Source organism: Amblyomma maculatum, unplaced genomic scaffold (assembly GCF_055883805.1).
Source record: "Amblyomma maculatum isolate TAMU_Amacu unplaced genomic scaffold, ASM5588380v1 scaffold_13, whole genome shotgun sequence".
Classification (NCBI taxonomy): Eukaryota; Metazoa; Arthropoda; class Arachnida; order Ixodida; family Ixodidae; genus Amblyomma; species Amblyomma maculatum.
Window position 1 is genome coordinate 27474798 of NW_028146738.1, and position 25852 is coordinate 27500649.

Genomic DNA, 25852 nt, shown 5'->3' on the forward strand with positions numbered 1-25852 from the left:
CTTTGCATGGCCACTTTACCCGGACATTCGTGCGATGCGGCATTTTGATGAGTAATCACTGTCACAAACGAATTCACATTACATAAGACAAGCGCCAGAGAAAGAGGATGCACCAACGAAATTGTGCACTCAAGCACACGGTAACGACAGTTGCGAAAGCGATATCGACACTAAGAGCACGAAACTACTAAACGAGATCGTTTGCTAAGGACTGAGGTTGTATAGCCGTTCCTTTTTATAGCGAGAAATAATAAACATGTTACCTTAAGAAACGGAAAAATAGAAAAAGTGATATATAAAACATTTCATTTTATGCTTGCACGTACAAGAATTTTTTTTTCAACATTTTTTTTAATAAAAACACCCAACTCGTGACTATTCTGCACAAATTATGTACATAATGCTTTCCGAACCTAGGACTCGTGGGTAGGGAGCAGGGGATTATGGAGACACAAACACTAAACTGAGAACACATAAATAAAAGGAACAGGCATGGAAGTGAAGAAGCTGCCGACTCGAAGAAGGGGAACTACTCCTCGCGGCATGGTGCTCACTTCACTACCTCTTCCACATGACGAAACAAATAACTTAGTTATGAAAGAACAGCTGCCGCTTCATAGCGCTGACTGGACTGGCATGTCCGGCAATTCAAAAAAGTACAAAGAAACATGATGTGGGTGCCCTTTACGCACACAAACAGGAATATAAGAAAGCGTGATGCTATTGTATATACACTGTTTATGTTCGGAAAAGAAAGAAGAATGCCTTGTATGGTGGAGCAATGCTAGCTTACAATGAGCTCTGCTTGTGGTAATGATGGCAGGTGGAAGGGAACAGGATAGTAGAGGAGGTGGAGAAATTGAACTCCATTATGTACATCTTCAAAACAGATGCAGGGAGAAGGTGATAAGACAGAGAAAAACAATGGAAGTGGCGTGCCGCTTGTGAACAGAACACTGCGGTGTGCAAAAAAAGAACTAGTGTGCTTGAGACAGACACGGAAGGTGTAAGTCCTGGAATGAGGTGAGAGGGTGCCCCACTTTTTTTAGTCATGTCACACCTACGCAGTAAAGAAGGCACTCTCTTAGCTTCTTCGCCCCTTGGCGCACACACTGGACACCCCCCACCTCTCCAGACAAGACGCTCCGGAACTCGCAGAGTCCATCGCAAAAAAAAAAAAAATAAAAAAAACGCGTGCAAATTGGGTCCCCAGTCTCTCCTCACTTTTGTCACACTGGGCAGTCGTATACTTGGGAGAGCAGAGATTCTTCTCACGCGCTTGTGGTGTGTTTACATTGATGATAAAAAGCTGTCACCTCGTCGTCTCCAAGCAGCGGTGGAAGAGTTGTTAGCGACACTTAAAGACTTCTGTCTTGAATCCAGCCGGGCTTGTGTCCACAACTTGTTCGCGGTTTCCAACAGAACGCAACGTCAACAATGAAGGTTTTTCTCCAGAAGGAAATAAAAGGGCGATGCATGTTTGAATGATGGAGAAGATGAGGATAAAGGGGTCGGTGATGGCGGGGAAGAGGGAGGATGGGCAGAAAATTGGTGCTTCTAAGGGGGGCGTGATCGTCAAATGCAGATGCTGTCTTTACTGCCAGTTCAATTCTGGTGCAGGGAATTAAGACTGTTCGCCTCGATCCGCACACCCTGCCGGGATGTTTTCAGAAATGCTGCTGTTGAGGTCACCGGTGACCATCCACTCGTGTTCGAGTATTTCCTCGAGGGAGGGTCGCTCGGCCGGCACCAGCGCCAGGCAGCGGCGGATAAGGTCCTCACACGAGGGAGACACCTTCCGCCGGAAGTCGAGTTTGGCCCGCAGGATCTGTTCGTCCTGTTTGAAGGGGATGTCGCCACACACCATGTCGTACAGGAGGATGCCCAAGGACCAGACAGCGGCCTCGCAACCGTTGTACCGGCGATGCTGGATCCACTCGGGAGGACTGTAGAGGCGGGTTCCGTCAAAGCCCGTGTAGAATCCCTCGCGCAGCAAGGTAGCGGACCCAAAATCGATGAGGATCACAGACAGGGTCTCGAGGTTGACCAGAATATTCTCGTCCTTGATGTCACGATGGATGACGCCAGCCTTGTGACAAGCTATCACGCACTGGACAATCTGCTTAAAGAAGAGCCGCGACAGCGTCTCCTCGAGCACGCCCTTCTCGGTGATGTAGTCGAAGAGGTCCTTGACCGCTTCGGGCCGCTCCATGATGAGGATGAACGATTTGGGCCTCTCGTACCAGTCGAGCAGCCGGATAACGCTCGGAATGTGGTCAACGCGCCGCAGGAGAACTATTTCAAGGGGAACCTCTTGGCCGTTTATCGTGCCCCATTTGGTAATCCTGTGCCGAGACACATACTTGATGGCCACCGCCAAGTTGTCGCGGTTCCGGGTGCCCGCGTAAACCGTGCCGAAGCCTCCCTTTCCAAGCAGGACACCAACACTGTAGTTCTTCTCGAACGTGTTGCTCTTCTCGACGACTTGCGCTGGGCGATCCCCGAGCATCGCTCTTAAGCCGGGTATACTTTGTTCAGCCATCGTGGCGTAATCCAGTGTAGCACAGAAACAAAATACGTTCGGCTCACAGAGGCAGAGGCTTGCAGGCTGGCTCCAACAACTGGTGCTCGCATCTCGTGCCGGCGCCAGATCATCTTCTTCTTTACAATTGTGTCCCCCCCCCCCCCCCCTGGGGTTGTGCAGTGGCTAAGATGCTCGACTACTGTGCCGATGTACCCGGGTTCGATCCCGACTGCCGCCGGTTGCGTTTCGATGAAGGCGACACAGAGAGGCGCCTGTGTGGCGTGCGATGCCAGTGCACGTTAAAGATCGCCAGGTAGTCGAAATTACTGCTTAACCCTCCACGTCGGCACTTATGGCAATCGCCTTTAATGGGTCATATTCGTGACCACGACCGTGTCCATCTGTCTTTCCGTAATGTTTTCGTTACGTGGGAGTCAGTACTGACATGGCCAAAAACTAACTAGGCAGGCTTCCTGGCATTACGTTTGACTGGAACTGCAATCTCGGCCTCTCTTTTCATATAGAAGGGTGATATAAGAATCAGCCTGCCAAGACCCTTGCATTCACGTTATCCCTAGGTCACGCAGGCACGTTCATACGGCTTCGTTAAAACGGTGCTTTCTATATTGGCTGGTAGCTCAAGGTATCACGTCATACCGATTCAGGTGTCCGTGCGGCTCATTTCATTTGGCGCTTCCTTGAACGCCGCACCACACAGGATACAGAAACAGACGCAGTACAGCAGGCATCAGCGGCGCTTCAAATTGGTTTACAGGAAAGAAAGTCGCAGTATCTGTCACAATTCTCCGCGGACACCTTAACCGTGCCATAAAGAAAAGGATGGAGGTAGGAGTGAAAAAATTAGGAGGGACTTTAGCGACTAAAATAGTGAAAGGCAGAAGCCTGTATAATTATTTAGGCAATAAGACGTTAGATGACATTGCCTTGCTAAGCAACTCGGGCGATGAACTGCAAATAATGATTGATGACCTAGACAGGAAAAGTAGAAAGGTAGGCTTGAAAATCAATATGCAGAAGACTAAGGTAATGTTCAACAGCCTCGGGAAAGAACAGCAGTTTACATTAGGTAGCGAAATACTGGAAGTAGTAGGCGAATATGTCTACTTAGGACAGGTAGTAACCGCAGATTCGGACCACGAAATGGAAATAACAAGAAGAATACGATTGGGATGGAGCGCATTTGGCAAGCACTCACAGATTATGACTAGCAGCTTACCGGTATCGCTCAAGAGGAAAGTATACAACAGTTGCATCTTGCCTGTACTCACCTATGGGGCTGAAACGTGGAGGCTAACCAAGAGAGTTCTACTTAAGTTGAGGACAACCCAGAGGGCTATGGAACGAAAAATGGTAGGGGTAACATTAAGAGATAGAAAGCGTGCAGAGTGGGTCAGAGAAATAACTCAAGTTACCGACATTCTAGTAGAAATTAAGAAGAAGAAATGGACATGGGCAGGGCATGTAGTGCGAAGAGAGGATAACGGATGGTCGCTGAGGGTAACAAACTGGATTCCAAGGGAAGGAAAGCGTAGCAGGGGGCGGCAGAAAGTTAGGTGGGCGGATGAGATTAAGAAGTTCGCAGGGGTCAAATAGATGCAGCTAGCACAGAACCGGGTGAAGTGGAGAAATATGGGAGAGGCCTTCGCCCTGCAGTGGGTATAATCGGGCTGATGATGATGATGATGATGACGTTAGATAGTTAATTAGATATTAAGATGGTAATTATTAACTTAAATATTTTCATTGATTAGTTAATAATTACATTCCTAAGTAGTCAATAAATAGTAAAAGTTATTTACTCGTTATTATAAATGGATAATTGATCGACATATGGCCATATAAAGGCGCGCAATCGCCCATACTGTGGTGGTGCTCAGTGCTTTGTCGAGACCTCTATGACGTCATCCCGCCTCAGCCAATCAGAGCCGCCGCGAAAGCGGGACACATTTTGTTCATGACCGCATGAGCCATTAAGGCTTTCGCTTTAAGCTGCATCTACACGACGGGCAACGGACCTGTTTTAGACCGCGGACCGAGCGTCACGTGACTTCCCACTTCCGGTTTATCAGATCCGCGCCAGGTCCCCGGAACCGGATCGGGCGAAACTGGCTGGGCATTTTTATCGGGCCTGACGGCACCTGTGAACGGAAGGGGCGCGTTGGCTCCCGATGAAAGCGCGTGAGCTAGCCCATATCAACAATGTAAACTTTGCGCACGTTTTGAAGAGCACCAAATAATATAGGCAGTGTGTAAAGTTACGTCCACCGGCGTATATACACAGCATTCAAGCACCGCGCAACACGGTACGTGCTGCACTAGGTACGGCTGCTCCGTCACGTCCCGGACGATTCTTTTACACCGGCGTGTTTAGTGAAATGTGTCAAAAAATGTCGGGCCCCATATACATCATTATAGAGAAGTACCCAAATGAACATGTGCAACACCAAATGCCGACAGTTTGCCGGAGAGGTGCCGCCGCAAATGCGGTGGACGATGGCGCACTGGCCGCGTCCTACTCGTCACTAGGTCTAGATCGATTCGCATGGAAGCCTCATCGAACGGAGCTTTCTATTTCACCAGCGCTGTTGTAAATGGCCTGCCCATTGAAAAAAAGGAAAAGGTCTACGGACTGTTTTTAAAAAAGAAAGCATATGGCCGTACACACAAAATTTTTTATTCTTAAGGGTGTAAATTGGCTTGTCCCCAGGCAGCCACTCTTTACCTAAAGGGTGCAACCAATAGGCTGCAAAAATTATGGTGCAGATCCGCACCCTTAAAGAAGGGTGCCCAGCTTAAAATTTGAGGGTGCAAGGTTGCACGCTTCTCTAAGGGCGCACTTTTTCCTTTGCACCCTTACGAAATGGGCGCTCGAAGTGTGTACCACATAAATTCACCCTGAAGCAGTAGCCTGAGATTGATGTGTGGCAGGAATTGTAAGCATAAATATAGAACCTTGTGGGCCCATATTCTTAGTTTGCATCTTTTTGGCTCTCAACTGATTGGTACAAACACAGGAAATCCTTGTCAATGCGGACTGCCAATCCAACAGATATCTCTGAAATGCTTTAGCCATTGCAGGAGAAAGTGAAGACACTTTGGACAGGTCAAGGATGCATGAAAACTCAAATTCCAAAGTTTTCATGCACCCGTGATCTGTTCAAAGTGTCATTTTCACTTTCCCCTGCACTGGTTAAAGCATTGCAGAGAAGCCTGCTTGGTAGCCAGTTAGCATTGACGAGGAGTTCCTGTGTTTGTATCAATAGGTTGAGGGCAAAAACAATGCAACTAAAAATATGGGGCCACAGAATTCTATATTTGTGCATGCATTTCCTGCCACACATCAATCCCAGGCTTCTGCTTCAGGGCAAGTCTATGAAGAGCATCCTATAAGCATCTAACAAAAATACTTTCCATGTTTAGGTATATGTAATTTTGCTGAGGCACAATGACATGTATACTGCTCAATTTGAAGGTCTATCTGTGCATGTCATGGAGATGCATGGCAACTGCTCAGACAAGCATGCTGAGCAAAAATGTACCAAGAATAGGGCATGGCCGATTCCTGAAACAGTAAATGGAAAAAAGTGTGTGCAGCAAAGTTTCTCAGAGGCTGCTTTACAATCATATACAAGTGACGCCTACAGTTTTGGTAGCAAAGTTTATTCACACTATCAGCAAGTTATTTGGCTGGTATATAGGGTTGCAGAATTCAAACTTACTTAGGCTGGAGGAATGTCTACAATTTATTACAGTGTATATCACAACGTAATGACATATCAGCAAAATATTGCACCACATATTTAGTGAATGGCACCCTCTCCTACAGGAATGGCTAAGAAATGTGTAGATATACAAAAACGACAAGTATATTTATGACAAGACCGCAGAACATACACCTCCTAGCACATGAAAATTAAGATACTTTAGGTGACTGCTCAAGAACTTGGTAGCCACCAATCTAGGTGCAATAATTGCATAATGAAAGTAGACGTGCTCTAGAACATGTGTTGAATAGCTTGCAGAAATTCTGGATGTTGAAGACCATGTTGGCGGACAAAACAGCTGCCAGGCCCTCCTCCCCACTTGTCACAGAGAACAGCTTTTCACGGTCCACCTGGATGTGCAGCAGGTCGATATCTTCAATATTTTCCCCAAAGTATAAGCTGACAGGAAGGAGTAGCTGGAACATGAATCCTGCAGTGGCAATAAAATATTGCACTGGTGCCGCTTGCTGAAGAGGTATTTCTTCAACAAAAGGTAAAAGTGCGCAGGAAGACACACTCGAGTGAAGACTACACAGGACACATGCTGTCCTGTGTGTCAGCATTTCCTGTGTCGTCTTCACTCGGGTTTGTGTCTTCCTGTGCGCTTTTACCTTTTGTCAAATTGCAATGCACTGTCTAGCCCATCTTCAAGTTTCGTTAAAGTATTCCTTCAAACCCACTTCTTATAATGCTACTTAAATGCTTCAAATTATCTCAATATAATACAAAGAATGTTACCAATACAAATGGCTTGTTTGATCTTTATGCACACAAAAGTTGCTTAAGCCAAATGTAAATTTTTCGGCAAAGGCCAGCAAACCTACAATGTCTAAATTGGCTGCTCTCATTTTTTTGTAATTATTCCAAATTTACTCATGTCAATATGTTTGTAATTTAAATAAACACTGATGAAAACAAACATAACACAATTTTTTTGCACACTGTAATCTGCAAGTTATTTATAGATGTCAATAAAAACTCATTATGAAACAAAAAAAGTTGCATGAGTGAAGGTGGAATGCTCACAATAGGTATGCGGGTGAAAGCTGCACATTTTAAACTTAGCCTTTAGTTGAAAGCAGCATTTCAAATTTTTTCATGTTGTATGATTGGAGACTAACCCAGTTCTGTGCTAGCTGCATCCACTTGACCCCTGCAAACTTCTTAACCTCATCCGCCTACCTAACTTTCTGCCGCCCCCTGCTATGCTTTGCTTCCCTTGGAATCCAGTTTGTTGCCCTCAGCGACCATCGGTTATCCTTTCTTCGGGTTACATGTCCTACCCATGCCCATTTCTTCTTAATTTCCACTAGAATGTCATTAACTTGAGTTTCTTCATATTTTTTCCATATTTATCCAATTAACAGAATCGGGCTAATTGGAGAAATATGGGAAAGGACTTCGCCCTGCAGTGGGTATAGTCAGGCTGATGATGATGATTGGAAAACTACTCTACCTGTAGATACAGTGTGCCACCTGCTCTTGCTCACAGTTCTGGGGCTCTTTGAGGCTTCTGTTGCTCTTTACTTCCACAGCTCTAAAGGAATTAATGTCTTCTGCACAATACAATTTGACATGCTATATGGTAAAGCTTATAACGAATCCTGAAGACAGTATGCTACGGAATCAAAGTGACGTTCAGCAGCTCTCCATATGTTTTTAGGTCTTTAGATCACATTTTATTTATGGTTTTACTTTGCATGTAGATTAACAGGACTACTGTTAGTCTTTCAGATTATAGACTCCCTTTTAGGTGGTAGAGGCCCATACAACTGTAGGCCATTACCTGCACAAATACATTCTACTTGTTGTAAGATGATCCAGGATACAAGAGCAAGGTGGCTACATAGCATGAAAGAGAATTGAAGGTTAGTAGAAAAGCTTCAGTCTGCAAGCCAAGCCAAAAGTTTGAAAATGCACTTGTATCTGGATACAATGAGCATCACTGGCAGGGAGGAACGGGAGGGAAAGAGGGGCAGAGCGAGAAGAAAAATTATGTTTGGATGGGTACTAACTTCTATTATTTTGATCTGGATGGTCTATCACCAAAAAAAAATAAAAAGGTGGCAGTTGCAGGGAAAACTACAGTATGGGGTAGATGATACGTCACCACCAAAAGCAGGTTCAATGCTGGCACATGTTTCTTGAAAGGCATTACAATTGCAGGTAAATAGTTGTTAAGAGATATTTTCAAATGGTTAAGTACTAGCATAGCTAAGAATGCCATGCAAAACATAAATGAAATACTGAGGAGAAAGGACAACTGAAAAAATAAATTTGAGTAAGCCATACCTGCAAAAAAGGCATTATCAGACGAAAAAAAATCAAGGGGGAACAAAAGTCACCAGTGATAAAGAGGAAATGTTTACTAAACATGTTGAGCTTATGCTAGGGGAGGTACACTTGCTATGAATAGATTGCACAATTTGTGGTGTATGTGACTGCCTTGCCAACTAGGTAATGAATGCTTTTTCCAATGCATGACTCCATGTGTTTATCCACAGTTCTGTCTTTTTATATTTTTGCTTCTTGATAATGTTTGATAAATTTCCACTATTCACATGCGATATAAAATTCTTTTTTATCACTACACTCCTCAACACCTAACGCTGGTATATAGTTCGCCACCTCCGGAATCCTTTTCAAAAGTACTCTGCTGCTGTTGTAGCCCAGTTCAGAGAAAGCCACTTAAAAGATATTTTCTAACCCTTAGCTCTATTCACCTTCCCTCATCTCCTTCCTTTTGGGAAAGAAAAGCATATGCAAGCTCCACAACTGATGACCACACTGCAAAGATGAGGACAAGTACTTTTATTGAAATGCTGGCTTCTGGAAAGAGGCTCACCTCAACCCTTCTTAGCATTCTTGGAAACAATGTGCACAGATACCGAAAAATACAAAGAATCATTATTTTATTTTATTTTAAGGGCCTCTAGCTGAGTAGCAGTGAAAAAAGAAACTAAGAGGTAACTTTGAAGAGTGGCAGTCGTCTAGCAGTTTAGATACTGTGGGTGCTAAGAAAGAAAAGAGCCATATACCCCATAATTCACTTGAAAAATACAAATAAAAGGAAATGAAAGGCAAAATTAGCATGTGCTCATGCTCCAAGTGAAATGTAAGGTACTGACTGAACTTATAAGGGCCGCATTTAATCAGGGAGTGGTACAATATAATGAATTCTTTTCATCGGTGATAACAGGAGAACTCCGTGTGAGAGCTGCAATGATGCTCATATGTTACAGTAGAATTATGTCCCAAACAGCAGAAAAAAATGGTTTTAAAATACCTTCAAGTGAGAGATTTCTCTTCTATGTACTGTTGTGAGCTGAAGAATTAGGATGATTTATTGATCTTATTTGTGTACTGTTTGCCAGGCATGGGCAAAAAGTGGTGGCAGTAACTTTCCGAACAGCAGGTAAGGTTACCTTATAAAGTAAAATAAAAGTTGTGGTTCCAGTTACAGAAATAATAAGCCTAATCCATATAGCCATAGCAGCCTATGTGCCATAATGCCCAATACAACACAACACTAAAGCCGGTAGCAGCTTCATGATTTACTGAAATATTCAAATAGATGTCATTTAAATAGCAATCTACCATATCTTATCAGTGTATTCAGATAAGAACTGTAATCAAGGTCCTATGACCATTTTCGTTTTCAATAAAATTGTTAAAAATGTGTGGGCAATCATCTTGGCACATATATGGGCTTTATTTAGTTTTACAAGGTGTGGCGTAGTTTCCTTGGGAAAAAATTGCATATCACTGCAGGTGAAAAACGCAGTTTTACCATTTAAAAATGTTGACCGTTTGGAGACCTGCTGTTAGCATGCTAAAAGCTTGTCAGCTATTCTTTTTTACCCACTAAATATATGAAAATTTTCCTTTTATGGGAGTTATTAAAGGCCCACTGTCCACCCTCCGGTCGAAAATATTTTCGTTCCCGGTGACCGTGAGACTTCGCCCCTAGAACGCAAGGCCGCAAAATGTTTTTGAAAAGAGTAACTAATAACGCAGTTACAGCCACCGCAATCACCCGATTCTGTCATGCCTCTCTCCTTCCGTTCCCTCGCAAAGGTTTTTCACTCTCCTGCCCGAGGTCGTCTAGCCTCCGCAATACAAATTCCCCTTCCTCTTCCGCGTTTGGCGGGAGGTGGGGCGTTGCTCTCCGCGAGCGCGAAAAGAAAAAAAAAAACGGTCGAGGGAGCGCGCGCCGCTGGATTCAGTCTGGCCGTGGCGAGGGAAAAGCGCGCTGCGAGCGGTAGACACCCATCCTTCTCCCCTCAGTCAGCGAGACGGACCAATGGACATCGTTCGCGGTACGTACGTCATTGCTGTGGCCCGTCGGGCCAGCGCAGGAAACGGGTAAGTTGGCTTCCCGGAGGAGAGCATGAGAGAGCTTTGAATTGTATTTTCGATGCTTTGCGGCGCGCGTGTCACTGTAGCATTTTGCCCAGACTATCTCCGGTACCTGATCGAAACACTGGGCTCCTTTGCTTAAAAGGGCCTTCCCTGGACAGTGGCCCTTTAAAAACATGTTTTGTTGTTGCAGTTGGTGTAGTAAAAAATCGGGAACTTTGCTCCAGAAGCACCACACTACAAAAAAAGTCCATTTTCAACCTTAAATATGGGCATGATGCATAATACTATTTTACAAAGCCTTTTTCCGTTTATGAATCAGATAATTTCCTTATTTTCAGGCAAAATGGGGAACTCTAGACTGAATGTGTGTTCTTCACAACAGATCAAATTTGCCCAAGATTTGAAAATAGCAAAAATGTGCAAATTTGATTTGAATTCTTTTTAAATATCATCATCAATTTTTATGAAAATCCCTCTCAAGAATCCTCAGTACCCAATGAATATTATGGCTCTAAAAAGTGTTGCATTATATTGTTTAAAATTATAAAAGGAAGTTCAAAATTGAGCACTGCTTTTGGAGCTTGTGATATTCAGCCCTACATTCTGGCACAACTAAATAAAGTGCTGCCACTGAAACTCATTCTGTACATTATCCTGGCCTAGTTCTCTATTTCTCAAAAAATTGGAAGTTCTAGACTTGCTCGTTCTTCCTCCATATTATCTTGCAATTGGCAAAAGTCTTAAATTACCAAGAAACAGACAACTGTCACTTGAATTTAAAAAACTACAGAAGCTTCTTTTTCATCAAACTCACATCAAAACAATCCTATGTACTTTATAAACATCAGGTACTAAAATGTGTTCTGCTATGTAAGCTAAAGATATAAAAATAAATATAAAACTGAGTGCATGTTGTCTCTGTACAAGTGCTATTGGCTTCCTCAGAACATCAAAAGTTCAATTTATTATTTGCCAAATTTAGTTACATTCTAACTTATGCAATATCCAAAGACTTCTAAGTGCTTATAAAGTCACTTACTGCTTGTTGGCAGTGTTGATGATGGCTTAAAGTGAAATAAATTCGCTATTGCTTAACATTTCATGGGAGAACACCAGGATGGCTTCTTTTTTTTCTATATAGTATTTTTTTTGCAAGGTGCTCCCAATATGACGAGCTCCCAATTTTGCATGAAATTAAGGAAATAAGCAAAGAATCTGAATAATAAACAGAAAAAGATTTATTACTACCGGCATAACATATCTTGCCTGTATTTAAGTTTGAAAATGGACGTTTTTGTAGCATGCTGTTTCTGAAGCAATGTTTGCGATATTTTACTAACTGAAGTGCAACTGAATAGCAGGTTTTTAATCACTGTCATAGAGGTAAAAATTGCAAAGTGGGTAAAAATGAATGGATAACAAAATTTCTGTATGCTACCAGCAGGTCCCCAAAGTTTCAACTTTCTGAAAGGTCAAAAATAGCATTTTCCACCTGTGTGATATACAATTTTTTTTCCCGAGAAAACTATGCCATATCATGAAACATAAAGCTTTTTTTGTATCAAGACATTTGCCCACCACATATAAAGATTTCATTGAAAACAAAAAATGGTCATAGGACTTTGATTACCATTCTTATCTGCACACACCCTTATCCTCATCATATGTGATGGAAAAGAAAATTTGATAACCGCATGCAACTCTCAGTGTTGTGTTTGTCTCTGAAAGTCAGTCTCTGAGTGCACATTTTCTATGCTTCTCATCAGTGTGCAGAATGAAACATATTCAATTTGCCCAGCTTTTTTTTAAAAGTGTGCCAGCACAAAATGGCCGACAGCCAGATATATCTTCAATATTTCATAGAGCAGGAAATAAGAGTGAGTTAAGCAATGATTTTGCATTCGGTAAGTTCCAAATATAATAAATATTTAAGATAAATTGTAAGGAATGCAGGCAGGCTGCTATGTGTGGTCTCGGGTTTAGTTCCACATCTCCTGATAGGCCATGCAGGTGTATGAATTATGCTCATCAGCAACAAGTGTCAATGTCAAAGGAAGTGATATATCAAAATTAAGAATTGTTTACCAGTCTAACTAACCTGACTTGAAAGCCTGACTGCATGACGCCATTCTCTCTAGTTGCACATCCCAGGCAGTTGCAGGCGGGTGATGGCTTGCATAAGTATACCAGATCTCAGAGGGTGTGCAGCAGGGCAGTCGACAGGCAAGAAGTGGTCTGAAGCTGGATCCACAGAATGCACTGCAGCTTGAGCCACCTTATCCATGTCTGTGATGAGTGGTGACCGAGGGTTCCAAAGTAGCTGCAGGTAAAGAAGACAAGCCTGTATTAAAAAAAAAAGACTGATTGACAGTAATAATGGCATTGGCATGCCCTAAAGTGTAATCAGTTCTGGCAAAAAGTATTTTGAAAAATGTAAGTCAGTTACATATTCAGTTATGTAACCACTGACAGAAATATACTACACAAGAGTGCAAAAAGAAACTGGGGCATATTATGCAAATGTTGATGCACCATTCTGCACAATATTCCTCCCTTTGCTGATATATTACATGATAGCTTTTTGATTCTCAGGAAAAAAATCAGAAATAGTATTGCTCACAAATTCTGCTAACGTTTAGCAGGCACTTTGCAGCTACATGAATGCCAGTACAACACAGGCATTTTCAGAGTTCTAAAACATACAGATCTTTGTATACGGGCCTACAGAAGGAATGAAAAAAAAAAGCTTATTGAAGAAATTGTGTTTAAGAAAGTTGTTTTTAAATATCTTGGCAGAAATTGTGGAAGGAATACAATTGATGAGATGTCATTCATTAGGTTAAAAAAAACAATAATGACAGCATAAAATTCATATGTGAATATGAAACCTTACTTTTGGCACCAAAACAAAAAAGAATGAAGATGTGAATATCGGACGGTATAAATGTGATCCAAAGGGACACTAGCAAGGGCCACTTATCAACGGGGCTTAGTATATTTCCTTTAAGAATACGATGCATACCTATTTTTGTAAAAAACGTACTTATTGCACGGCATACTACCACATGAAAGAAAGAAAAAAGCCTGCGAGCCCTAAAACCGAGGAGGTTAAGTTTTCAAAATTCAGGGACTGAACAAAAATGAAAAAATCTAGAGAATATGCATTCTTTTTTTCTGCTTCTAGAGCGGTTTGTCAATCTTAAAGTATCTCATTTTGCCCGCAAGTCTCATATAACAATGTTTAATGACAACGAAATCCATAGCTCGTGCCATGCAAGAACAGCTCCAGGAAGAGGCCAATTTGAAGCCATGACTGTGATCGATGGGCCTGTGCCCAAAGTAAGCACAGTACGAAAAAAATGCCCGCGATTATGTTACTTCCTAATGCGAAATTTGAGCGCAGCTCATCAGCTGTTTCATCTTTTTGATAAATTGAGGCAAAACGAAGAGGCGTCCGTGTGCTGTGCTATGTCAGGGCACGTTAAAGATCCCCAGGGGGTCGAAATTACTCCGTAGCCCTCCACTACGGCTCCCCTTTCTGTCTTTCCACTTTCACTCCCACCTTCCTCCCTTCCCTTACGGCGCGGTTCAGGTGTCCACAGAGCAAATGTGACAAATACTGCGCCTTTCCTTTCCCGTGAACCAATAGAGAAAAAAAAGAGGCAAGGATTTCGAGCAAGGCACATAAGCACAATTACATACTTCTTTTTTTTTAATTTTTCACATGTATTCCTTCAAGAAACACTCCCCTAACAGTTCTTGGCTGTCATGAAAGAAGCTTTGTGGTCCGAGAAATGAAGAGAGCAATTGAGTTATCGGGAGGTTGCGGGAGGCAGCGCGTGGGTCCATAGGAACGTTGCGCAACGAACAGATAGCAGCGACTCGCTGACGCCGCTAGCGAGTGAAGCGAGCCTGGAAGCGAGTGAGAACGGGATGCACGCACCGTGATCCGCCGCTGTACGGTTGCTTTCTGCGGATGAAGGATGCGAGCGCTATTGTATCCCCCTCCGGACCGGTCGTCTCGGAGCGCCCGCATACTTGCGGAGCGGGTCGGCGTTTCCGCAACCGGAGAGCACCCTCGCCTCCACTCAGGAAGAGGGGGGGGGGGGGGGTCTCCTCTTTCTGCATGGCGGCGACGGTGTTCTACGCAGCACGTTGTGTTGACTAGCTAGCGACGTCAGTCAGTCGCTGCTAGCGCTGCCTCCGGCGACCCCCTTTTTTTTTCCTTGTGTGCTCCGGTAGCTGCGCGCGCTCCTGCCCCCATCATTCGCCGCTGAGTGTACCCCCCCCTCCTCCTGCGAGGCTCCGGTGGCCAAAGCGCCGGCTCGAACGGGGGGGCTGAAATGGGGGCGGAACTGGTTACGAGGCCGACGCCGACGCCGCCGCGAAACCCAGGAACGGCCGCGAAGAGCTGCGCTCTAAAAATGCTGATTCAAAACCAAATGCAGAAACTGGGAACAGAAAAAAGGAAACTAGCTGGCCTACATAATGGCTATTGCAATAGGCAAATAGAACTGCTCCAAGAAGTATATTTAAGGAAAAGAGCGAATAAAGTAAACATTTGGTCAGAAAAAAAAACATAGAAACACTGTAACAGCAAATTACTGCACGCTTTTTGGCCTAGAATCCAAACTGTCAGCCTCTACTTGAATGCAGAAGTATCACCCGCAAATATCCATTTATTGTAATGCCCACTACCGACAACACAAAATATAAAGGACTGTAGGAAGCAAGTGTAAAAACCATAAGAATAGCATCACAACCCAAAAGCAAGACAATGCTCCAGGCAAGCGGATAGATGACCCTAAATCCTGATGGGGAAAAATAACATCTGTTGGGAATAGTAGCAACTCAAAATAGTGCTTTGTAAATTATGCGGTTTAATGTCCCGCAGAGGCAAATGAGATATGACCATACAGGATGGTTGAAGAATATTTTTAGACCTCAGTGAATTCGCTGGTAGGGGTAACATTAAGAGATGGGAAGCGTGCAGAGTGGGTGGGAGAAAACACCCAAGTTACCGATATTCTAGCGGAAATTAAGAAAAAATGGACATGGGCAGGACATGTAGTGCGAAGAGAGGATAACCGAGGGTCGATTAGGGTAACAAACTGGATTCCAAGGGATGGAAAGCATAGCAGGGGAGGAAGGAAGTTAGGTGGGCGGATGCGGTTAAGAAGTTCGCAGGGGTCAAGTGGATGCGGCTAGCACGGAACCGGGTTAATTGGAGAAATATGGGAGAGGCGTTCGCCCTGCAGTGGGTATAGTCAGGCTGATGATGATGATGAATTCCCTAGGCGCACTCATAAGGCACCATACCCCCTCATGCACTTCTCAATTTAACTTCTATTTAACCTGCCACCTAGGGATGATCAGCGGAGCGGAAAAGCCGCGATGACGGATGGGAAAGTGGTTTGAGTTCATAAGTCCGCAAAGTGCTAGCGTTATCTCGAAAGTCAACTAAAAATGTTATGACAAAGCTAGTGCGTTTCCTTAACTTTGCACCATAACGTAAACTAGCACAAACAAAAATGAGTAGAATGAGGCCGAGACTGACAAATCAGCGCTGATCACCCAATTTTCGAGAAAAAATCGTTTCGTGGACCTTCTGAGCGTAAAGGTAAGAAATCACGGTACGCGTATTTTTTTTTTTTTTTATGGAAAGAGTCCTATTTTCTTGCAGCAAATCTGCGAAAACAATCGCCGCGACATTCAACTTCATGAGCGATATTTTTGCAGCAAGCTGAAATCAAGAGCGTTCCGCTCCAGCCCGTTTTGTCACGTTCTAAAACAAACGACAAACAGTGCAGCAATGGGGTAGGCCATTGTTACTTATCCCACACTGACCGCTTCGGAAGGTGATCAAATATGCTTACCTTTACAGACGATTGCGTAAGCCGTGCAGAAAGCTGTTCGCCTTCGCACCACCGGTGCCGAGCCAACAAGTGTGAGTTCAGTTGGTCACGCAGAAAAACATTTTCACACCTTCTTCCTACAAAGCTCACAAACGTGACACCGTGAACCAACCCATGCGCTTGAGCAAAACAAAGAGCGTGAACACTGCAAACTAGCCGGCACGATAAGTGCCCGTTTGCTCGAAACATCCCCTATCGACGGCACTACACAGACGTACGCACTTCTGCAACAATTACGCACGCAAAACGCAACATGTTTCACTACTGTTTGCAATCGATGCTGCAGATTAAAGATTGTCGAAACGTGGCCAAATCCGCAGCGTGCAAGCAGCCATGTTGGCGAGAGGAAGGTAGCCTGGGTAGCTACCGGCGGCCGCCTGGCGGTGAAAGGGTGAAAGCATAGAGTATAGTTGGTTTCTGTTTCAGTTTCGTTAGAAAAAAAAAGAAGCTTGAGTGTGTTCTGTTTTTAGTGTTATTTCTAGTGCCGTATTTTGGCATAAGGCATATTGACGACAGTAGAAATCAGACCAATACCCAGGCAATTGCCAGCTGGGGGCAAAATTAAATAACGACTGCTGCTTGCTTTGCACTGAGTTTGAAAAGTGCACGTGCGATTTCAGATGGCATCATTAATACTATTCTCGTTTTTAGGTGATGTGCAAAGCCGAACAAAGTGCACATGAAATTTTGTTGTAGTTCTTAAAATAAGGCAAGTGTCTCAAATTTGTAATCGGCAGCACAGCAAATGAAGCAGCAGAATTGGAACCCGAGTCGGAAGTCCGTTGTCTATTGTGCGCAGCAGCGTCTCGCTATGTGTGCAGATAATACGGTGCTGAACAAAGCTGTCTGGTAAATGTGCCGACAGAGATTAGACGACGCCGATAACTTTCTCTCTTTCTCCTTTCTAACTGCTGCTGCGTGTCGTTTTCTACGCGTTTTGAAGGAGTATAGACACTTCATTTTTGCATTCGTGTTTTGTCGTTTGTAATGATGCGTAAGACATTACTGTATATGAATCGTCTCGCGATATTCGTCTACGCTCGTTGTATAAAGCGTGGCCCGCATGGAGCGTTTTTTGCACGCGAAAACGCGTCGCACGCCCGACGCCCGCGCCGGCGTCGACGATTTCACTCCCGCATGGTCAGCAGCCGAGCGGCGTTTTTTTTTTTTTTTGCCGCCCAGTTGAGCGACGCACGCGCCCCCATCCGGCCGTGCGTCGAGGTCGCGCACATCTTGTTTTCCCTGTAGCCGCGAGCTTCAAGTTGTGGTTTCCTCTCTTTCTTCTGGGTCAGGTGTGTCAAGAAAACAGGCAAAGGCATCACTTCCAACAGCTATGGATCTAAATGCGGAAGCCATAGCACAAGGGAGGTATCGGAGGTCCGCTGGCAAAGGCTAGCAGCTCATAAACAACCTCCGAGCTCAGCGTAAACACTCGTGGCCCCAGCGGACGGCCCACCTTCACCGAACTCTAACCTAAAAACCTAAAAAAAAAAAGGAAGTGCACGGTGCCCAATGCCCGGACCTTGCTGTCGTCGCCTCGTGCGCGGAGCGACTCCGAAAGACTACATTGCTGCTCGGCCGTTTCGGCCGAGAAACCCGAAACCCTCGGCGCCGTCGGGTCGGAGCGCCAAACCCCCGCATTCCGCTCTCGCGAGCTTCTCTCTCTCGGCCGGCGTGGGCGTGGCTCCAACCGGAATCACGTGACGGCTGCTCCGGCTCTCATTGGCCCTCTGCCGCTGCCGACTTCCGGCGTCGGCGCGTCGTCGGCGTTTTTATCTGTTCAGCCAGATCCCGACGATTTGGCAAAATCGTCCTCTCCGGCGGCAAAAAAACGCTCCGCTGCCGTCGACGCCGGCGAATCGCCCGGAAAAACGCTCCATGCGGGTCACGCTTAAAGGTATAATCGAATTTCTTTTATCAGCAGTTTCGGTTTCGATTTCAAGAGTCGAGCCGTGGCTATGACGTCACAGTCAAGCTTAGGTCACGTGAAGCATGATTAAAATAGCGATATAATCGTTCCTGTGTTGTTTTAATTCAGCAGAAAACTAAGGCCAGCTTTTTTGAAGGAGACGAGTTACAAAAGATGAAGAGCCTGCAATTATATAGCTGTTTTTTTTACATTCCGAGCGCCGCCTAGATTAGCTCGGGATATCAAAGCCAACGTTACTAGAACAAACTCATTTTCACAGCTCCGCCCGGAGAGGTGTCCCAAGTGGCATTCGCGAGAACTAGCGGCGCTGCAGTCGACTCTTGCTCCTTGCCGGGCGCTGTCGTCTGCTACTAGCGGCGCGGAAGCATGGAGCGGCCGGCACACACGTAGCTGTTAGGTGTTGCCATGCCATTGTCAGACGGAGGGAGGTTTGGTGCCAGAAGGCTCCGCGCCTCAAGGTATCATATAACCTATCGACGCGTTGCCGTTGCACTCTACATGGCTGCAGTAATATTATAACTACTCCTGCTCCGTCGCCGCCACTCTCTGCGCTGTCGTCTGCTACTAGCGGCGCGGAAGCATGGAGCGGCCGGCACACACGTAGCTGTTAGGTGTTGCCATGCCATTGTCAGACAGAGGGAGGTTTGGTGCCAGAAGGCTCCGCGCCTCAAGGTATCATATAACCTATCGACGCGTTGCCGTTGCACTCTACATGGCTGCAGTAATATTGTAACTACTCATGCTCCGTCGCCGCCACTCTCTGCCCCGCGGCTGCCAGCGTCGGCGGCTGCAGCGGTCTTCTTAAACGCGTGCTCGCGCCAGTCACTGCGCGTCAGCTGCTTTTGGCTTATTTTTTTTCGTTTTATTTTTATTTTGCGACAGCGGGACTCTCCATGCCGACCTGTTTTGCCCCAGGATGCAAAAGTGGGTATCGAAATGAAGACTCGAAAGGCCGTCATTTCTTCGCGCCACCGAAAGACCCTATCGAAGCAAGCCCTTCACAGAAAAGACCGACAACTGACTTCGAAATGCAAGGTTTGTGATCTGCACTTCGAAGAGGAAGACGTCTTAAAGACCTATCGGCATATAATGCAAGGTAAGGAAGTAATTTCGGATAGGGGGAAATGTATGTTGGCACCAGGCGCTCTACCGAGGCTTTTTCCTTCATTGCCTGCACACATTTCGAAACCAAAACATTCTAGACCGAAAAGAAAGTCACCAAAGGATCGCGCTTCCCCATTTGTTTCGACAGTGGTGTCGGAAGCGAAACTACAAGACTTCGTATCAGAGCAGCACGAACAGGACAGCAGCACTGCACAAACGGACTCGGACTTTAATCTCGATTGCCTGGAGTCTTACTTTGCCAACAACTCAATGGAAATTTGAGTACACTCGAGATGAGGAGACAGATGAAAGATGCGGGCTGTTTTACACTCGTCGTCTAGTTCGAGGAAACTTGCTAGTTGAAAAGACTTTTGTGATCGACGAGCAGTTGTCATGTGCAATGAACGCATACACCGGTAAAGTGCACAAAAAGTTCTTATATAATGTGCAAAATGTTGGTGAAGTGGAAGATCTTCTTAAGCAGGCCAGTGAAATGAAATTGTGTGAGGGGGCCGCAGTTCTGAGCTTAAGCGAAGAGCGAATGCATCATAAAAACTGCTCTGTGCTAACTTCGCGACAAGTTTGTTCTGTTTAAGGCTGCGCAGAAAAATTCGGCAAGCAAGAGGGTCAGAAAAAAGAAAGCGACTTGAACAACTGAAGACACGTACGACGGCTAAGAAAAGCACTTCTGCGAGCTTCGGCAGCAAATGGCAGCAAACAAGAAAAAGAAAGAAGAAATAGCGCAGTTAAAAGAAAACCTCGAAAACTGAGAAGATTTAGAGCGGCGTGGAGCTTGCAGAAAAAGTCAGAGTAGCAAGGAAAAAGGCCAAGCTGCTCCGATAGAATTCTCGCTCTCTGCAGTTGTGCTTACTATCAATACACGTGCAATTATTATATATATACGTGGATTGTGATGTTTATATATAAATAGGAATGTGTGCAATCGTATTCGCTGTATCTTTGCCGAATAATTCTATGTCTAAATGCTCATTCTCCCTCAAAGAAAATAATAGGTTGTGCTGTATAGTCAAATATTTGTCAAAGAGGAAGTAGTGTTGTTCTTTGAATTGCTGTTGATTCTTGCAATTTTTATCAACGTTGAGAAAATCAAGTTTTTGTTGTTTGCTGCACTTCATCTGCACATTACTGTTGTTGACAATTGGTGCATTTTTCTCATTTTTCTTTAGTTGCGTTACCAATTGAATTTCATTACAGTTACCTCTACAAGCAATAAAATAGTGTCGTTACTTATTCTGTTTTCTCTGTGTGTGTGGGGGGGGGGTGATTTCTCAAAGCCATTGTGCGAATAAAATCCCAACTACCTGTGATAACTTTCTATACATGTTTTTTTTAGAGTGAGGCACTCGTGTTTGTTCTGTTATTTGATTTTGCTCTGCTTATGTCCATTCCCGCTGAATCCTTTCTCAGTTGATTCGCTAATTAACTCCGCCCATCCTACGTTCTTGTATAAGATAAGCAACAAAACTTTTAGAAATGCTAACGGATCGTTATTCTGCGTCAGCCCTCAAAAATAGGACACTAAGAACAGACGTTCTGATTAGACAACGACGTAGGCCGTTCGCTGGCATGAATCTTCGTCTAATCGGTACTGGAATACCCGCTACAAAACAGAAGCCAGTGGGCAAAGCAAAGAACAGCGTTGGTGAGCAAGTGGACGGCGTTGTCAGATTTGTTTCATGGCATTAACGAGGGAATTTCGCAGCACATATCTCCCAGGTAACACTTAGGTTCGAAGCCAAAACTTTCATAATTTAGTTATAATTTTACTGAAGCCATGTAGAGCGCAACGACAGTTCGCTAAAACGATTTGCGCTGGCCGCTCCATGCTTCCGCGAGGCGTGTAGCAGACGACGCGCCCGGGAAAGAGCAAGAGTCGACCGCAGCGCCGCTAGTTCTCGCGACCGCCACTTGGGGCAAGCTCCTCTGCTGGGCGGTAAGGGGAGCTGTGAAACTGAGTTTGTTCTAGTAACGTTGATCACAGCTATAGTGCCACGGCCGCTCGATGGAAACGCACTTGGTGCGGCCTGCTGCGTCGCGCCGCCGTCAATGGGCAAGCGCGTCCTTGGGGAGTTGCGCCCCCCAACAGAAATAGCGGGCAGTTGCGCCCGCTATTTCTGCTGAGGGCGTCACTGTTCGGGGCACGTCGCCGCCGGTACAGTGTACTAGAAGGTTTTCCAGTGGCTCGAGCGGAGGCGCATCCCATTGTGCGCCGCGTACCTGCTTTGGAAGAAAGTAGCGGCGGCGCTGTCGTCGTCCGCACTTGAAGCGAGTGTGCGCGCCCGCCTTCTGCTCCTGCAGTTGCGTGCGTGTTGGCGTCGCGGAATGTTGCTTCATGCGTGCGTGCCTCCCAAGCTGTGACGATGCCTCCCAAGCGGTGGTTAAATCACTATTACGCACCAGGCTGCACAACTGGCTACGCGAGAACAGCGCAGGAGCGTAAAGTGTCGCTTTGTAAGGCTCCAAAAGACGAACAGCAAAGGCTTGCTTGGCAGCGAAACCTCCATAGGCTTGACAAGCCGCTTGACGCCGATGGTGCTGTGTGTGAATTGCACTTTGAAGCTCATCTGATTTTGAGGGATTATGTCCATGTGATAAATGGAACGAAAGTTAGAATTCCGAGGGGGACTCCTACGCTTGCACCTGGCGCAGTTCCGACCCTTCTGCCTAACTTGCCCGCCTACTTGAGCAAGCCCACTCCGACTCCTAGGCCTCATAGGAAAAGACGGCAGCTAGGCTTGCCAAGCTGTTGTTCGCTGGTCAGCTTAAAAGTGTACATGTGCAGTAAAAATCATTGTTATGCTCTGTGACAACTTTGTTGTTTATTGTTGTTCATAACTTCCAAGCACCTGTGCGTACCAAGCAATAGTAATTCCTTGCAATAAAGAAACGTAGACGAAGATATTAAACGCTATGAAAAATAATGAAATCTGCCTAAGAAACTAACAACATGTATGCAGTGCAACGGACAGTATTGAGGCGCGTCACCCCCACCACCCTCACGCGCGCGCGCACACACACAAAATGTTACAACTCTGCTCGGCGTAATTAAATGTCGGCTAGTTCCTAGGCTGGGTACAGAGGGAGGAGCTCTTATGAGTCTCTAAGATCAATTTTAAAATCATGACAAAGCACATTTCTTTCAAATTAGTAGTAGGAAACAATATTAACCGCCGTTGCATATCACTTATGACGAACTTCCTCCTTCATGCGCTCTTGCCTCGGGGCCGGCGGTAGCTGACCATAGGCAGGGAATTTTTTTTTATTTCGTCATTAAAGGCGTTTGGAAGCTAGGATGTAAGCACGTATTTTATGTGAAGTGCACCATCGGTGAGACGAAATTTACCATACAAAACGTATAAGCAAAGCGAGGAATGTATATTGCAATGTAGCTCAGCCGCCCGCGAAATCGTAGTGCGCGTTTGCAAATACACTTTCTTTTTTCATTTTGCTCGTTCATGAATAAAACAGGGTCAGTAATAAGCATGACAAACTGCAACAAATACCACCGCGAAATGTGACGCGGCTGTCTCCGACCAGACAATTATACAACTATAAGGTCCACCAGCGACAGCATCGGAATATTTTCATATGCACAACGAAGCTCGAAGGAACAGAAAGCGGAAGCAAACGTTTTCGTTCATTAGTAGTTTTGCATCACTTCGTGGTGGTAAACTTGACTCGCCTAAAACGTCAGAGGACGCGTTGTCCTACCCTTGCTACAAGCGCGACGGCCGCCTGAAAGCTGACGCGCTTTCAAGTGCGGTCGATTGCAGCGCCGCCGCACCTTTCTTCCGCTGGAGGCCCTCTGCAGCGGAGGCGGTCACGCCACTAGAAAGTAGGGAGTTTTAGAATAGGGGAACCCAAGGATTGGGGCCCCCAAGAAAATACCGTGCCGTGGCGTAACGTTCGAGCCGACCGGAGAGTTTTAGAATAGGGTTTTGCCGACGCAGCGGAGCGGGGCTTGCGTTCGTCGATCGCAGCGCCCTGACGGTAAACCGTGAAAGCATTTAAATATATAAAAGCCAAAACAACGCTATCTTATTAAACAGAAAATGCTGTCATTGTACAAAAATATCCTAAAAATACCAGTTATATAATCTGTTTTCTTCAGACAAGACGAAATCGACCAATCTTAATCAATCCAGGCTGAGCCGGGAAACCTCATTTGAACCTTCCGCGCTTTCCGACGCCTGATCCCCATGGCAACCACACGATGCGAGCTCGCTAAGCCTAGCAGCTCGGTAAATCCGGAAGCAATCAGGCAATATGGGGCGTTTTATCGCTTCAATTTGGTGGTGCGGGCATCATGAGACATAGCACAAGCTTCGTTGGCCTTTCGTTTGCCGTGAACGCGTGACACCATGTAGCGGTAACGACGAATGTGTGCCGAGGCGAGCGGCGGCCGCTTGACCGGACGCCGCCATATTGCCCGACCCTATATGGTAATAGGGTCCACGCTATTTCGCCGAGATAGGGTCGCCGTCGTCCGCTGACCCAAAAACCCAAGACCCGCTTGGGTTCTGCGCATGCGCACTCGCGCCCCGCTATTACCCTATCCCCCTAACCGATAGGGTCCCCCTATTCTAAAACTCCCTAGTATTCTAGTTCACTATACCGCCGGGGTCGCCGGCTCTGAGCGCCCGGTTTGCTTCCTTTCTGGACGCGCTTACCTCGCGTCTGCGTGGTAAATGCAAACTTTTTTGTGTGCTCGTGTGCAAGCACGTTAACGATGAGACGGGATGCGTTTGTTTTTTAAGGCGAAGCCGTTCTAGGCTCATGGAGCGAAAATATGTGCGCAGAAGCTATGCCTGTAATCTGTGCGTCGCATCTGTGCACTGGTGTGTCATTCGCAAAAGAGGACGTACAAGGAGGGAGATTAAGAATGAAAATGATTGATGGTGATAGGTAATCAATAAAAGTTAAAAACATACATTGGTAAAGATAATGACTTAAGCTAATGACTAATAATGGTTAATAATGACTAAAATGATTTGAAATGACCAGTATATCAAACTACAACATGTAGTGACCGCAATTGATTAGAAATGAGTAAAAGTGCTCAGCGATGTGTGGTAATGTCTATAATAGCATGACTCATCATTACTGCTAATGACTACGAAATGACCAATATGTGAAACGACGACATGTAATGGCCACTGCTGATTCTAAATGAGTAACCTGCTTGGTTATGAGTTGTAAGGGCTACAGTGACTACGCAGGCAGACTCATCATGACTGGGAAACGACCAATACATCAAACGACGACTTGAAATGACGAACTGTGGCAAACGATGATTGGCAAATGATAGGAGAAGGGTAGGCTTTTGCCGTCCTCCGCTTAAGAGACATCTAAGAGACCCTCTAATTTTATCTGCTGAGCACGCTTCAGGCAAAGGCAGCAGCGAGGAGGGGAAATGCACTCGCTTTCTCTGAAGTCCAGATGCTGAAGCCTACTGCCCTATCAGCTGCCATTGAATTTGCTACAAGGGACAGCAGATTGGACTTGCTGGTGATTAATCATAGGTTAACAGTGGCAACAACGTGACGGGAACACAGGAGAAGAAGACGGCACAACCGCGCTAGTTGTGTCGTCCTCTCTTACTGTGATTCTGTCACTTTGTTTAACCTATTTAGTTATAAGGGAGCTGGCACGTGAACTAGGATTTTTAGCGATGTGTTGTGAAGCAGATGAACACGATGAGGTAGCACCAAAAGGCTTTCTCGCTGGTTATGTTGCGAGGGCATATCAGAAAAAGGTACGAAGGTTTTTTTTTTTTAATATAAGTATACAATTTGTTCTAAATTTTGCCGCGCTAGTCTGAGCGGCCTTGCAAGCAAAGGAGCCTGTACATACAACATTTGTTTATACTCTTGAGACTGCTTGAACCGATGCGATAAACTGAAAACCATGTTCCACAGAAAATCCGGAGCCCGCTCTGTCGGCGGAAAGTCGGAAAAATACCTCTCTGGTAAGAGGCACATTAGTTGATGATATGGCCAGACACCTTTGGCGCAATGAGAACACGTGACATGTTTAATGCGGCAGGAGCCGCCAAACCAGAGAGAGTCAATAAGATGTAAGAGTGAAATGGGAATTATTGAAAGTGGGACCCTTAGGTCCCAAGTCAGGCACACTATACTCCTATAGGGCACGTTCGTACGAGCTCGGTAAAGAGGGACTTTATATAGGAGGGTCCTATTCCATATAATGC

At 45.3% G+C, this 25852-nt stretch overlaps 1 long non-coding RNA gene and 1 pseudogene across 1 annotated transcript; both read right to left on the reverse strand.

Moving 5' to 3' along the window:
- Positions 1–1575: 1575 nt before the first annotated feature.
- LOC146172440 (serine/threonine-protein kinase pim-3 pseudogene) lies at positions 1576–2542 on the reverse strand (annotated as a pseudogene).
- Positions 2543–6197: 3655 nt separating this feature from the next.
- Positions 6198–16668, reverse strand: LOC146172441 (uncharacterized). The gene is made up of 3 exons (XR_014702437.1): positions 16548–16668; positions 12770–12991; positions 6198–6739 (listed from the first exon to the last, which is right to left on the reverse strand). It is a non-coding gene; the product is annotated as an uncharacterized LOC146172441 (long non-coding RNA).
- Positions 16669–25852: the final 9184 nt, after the last annotated feature.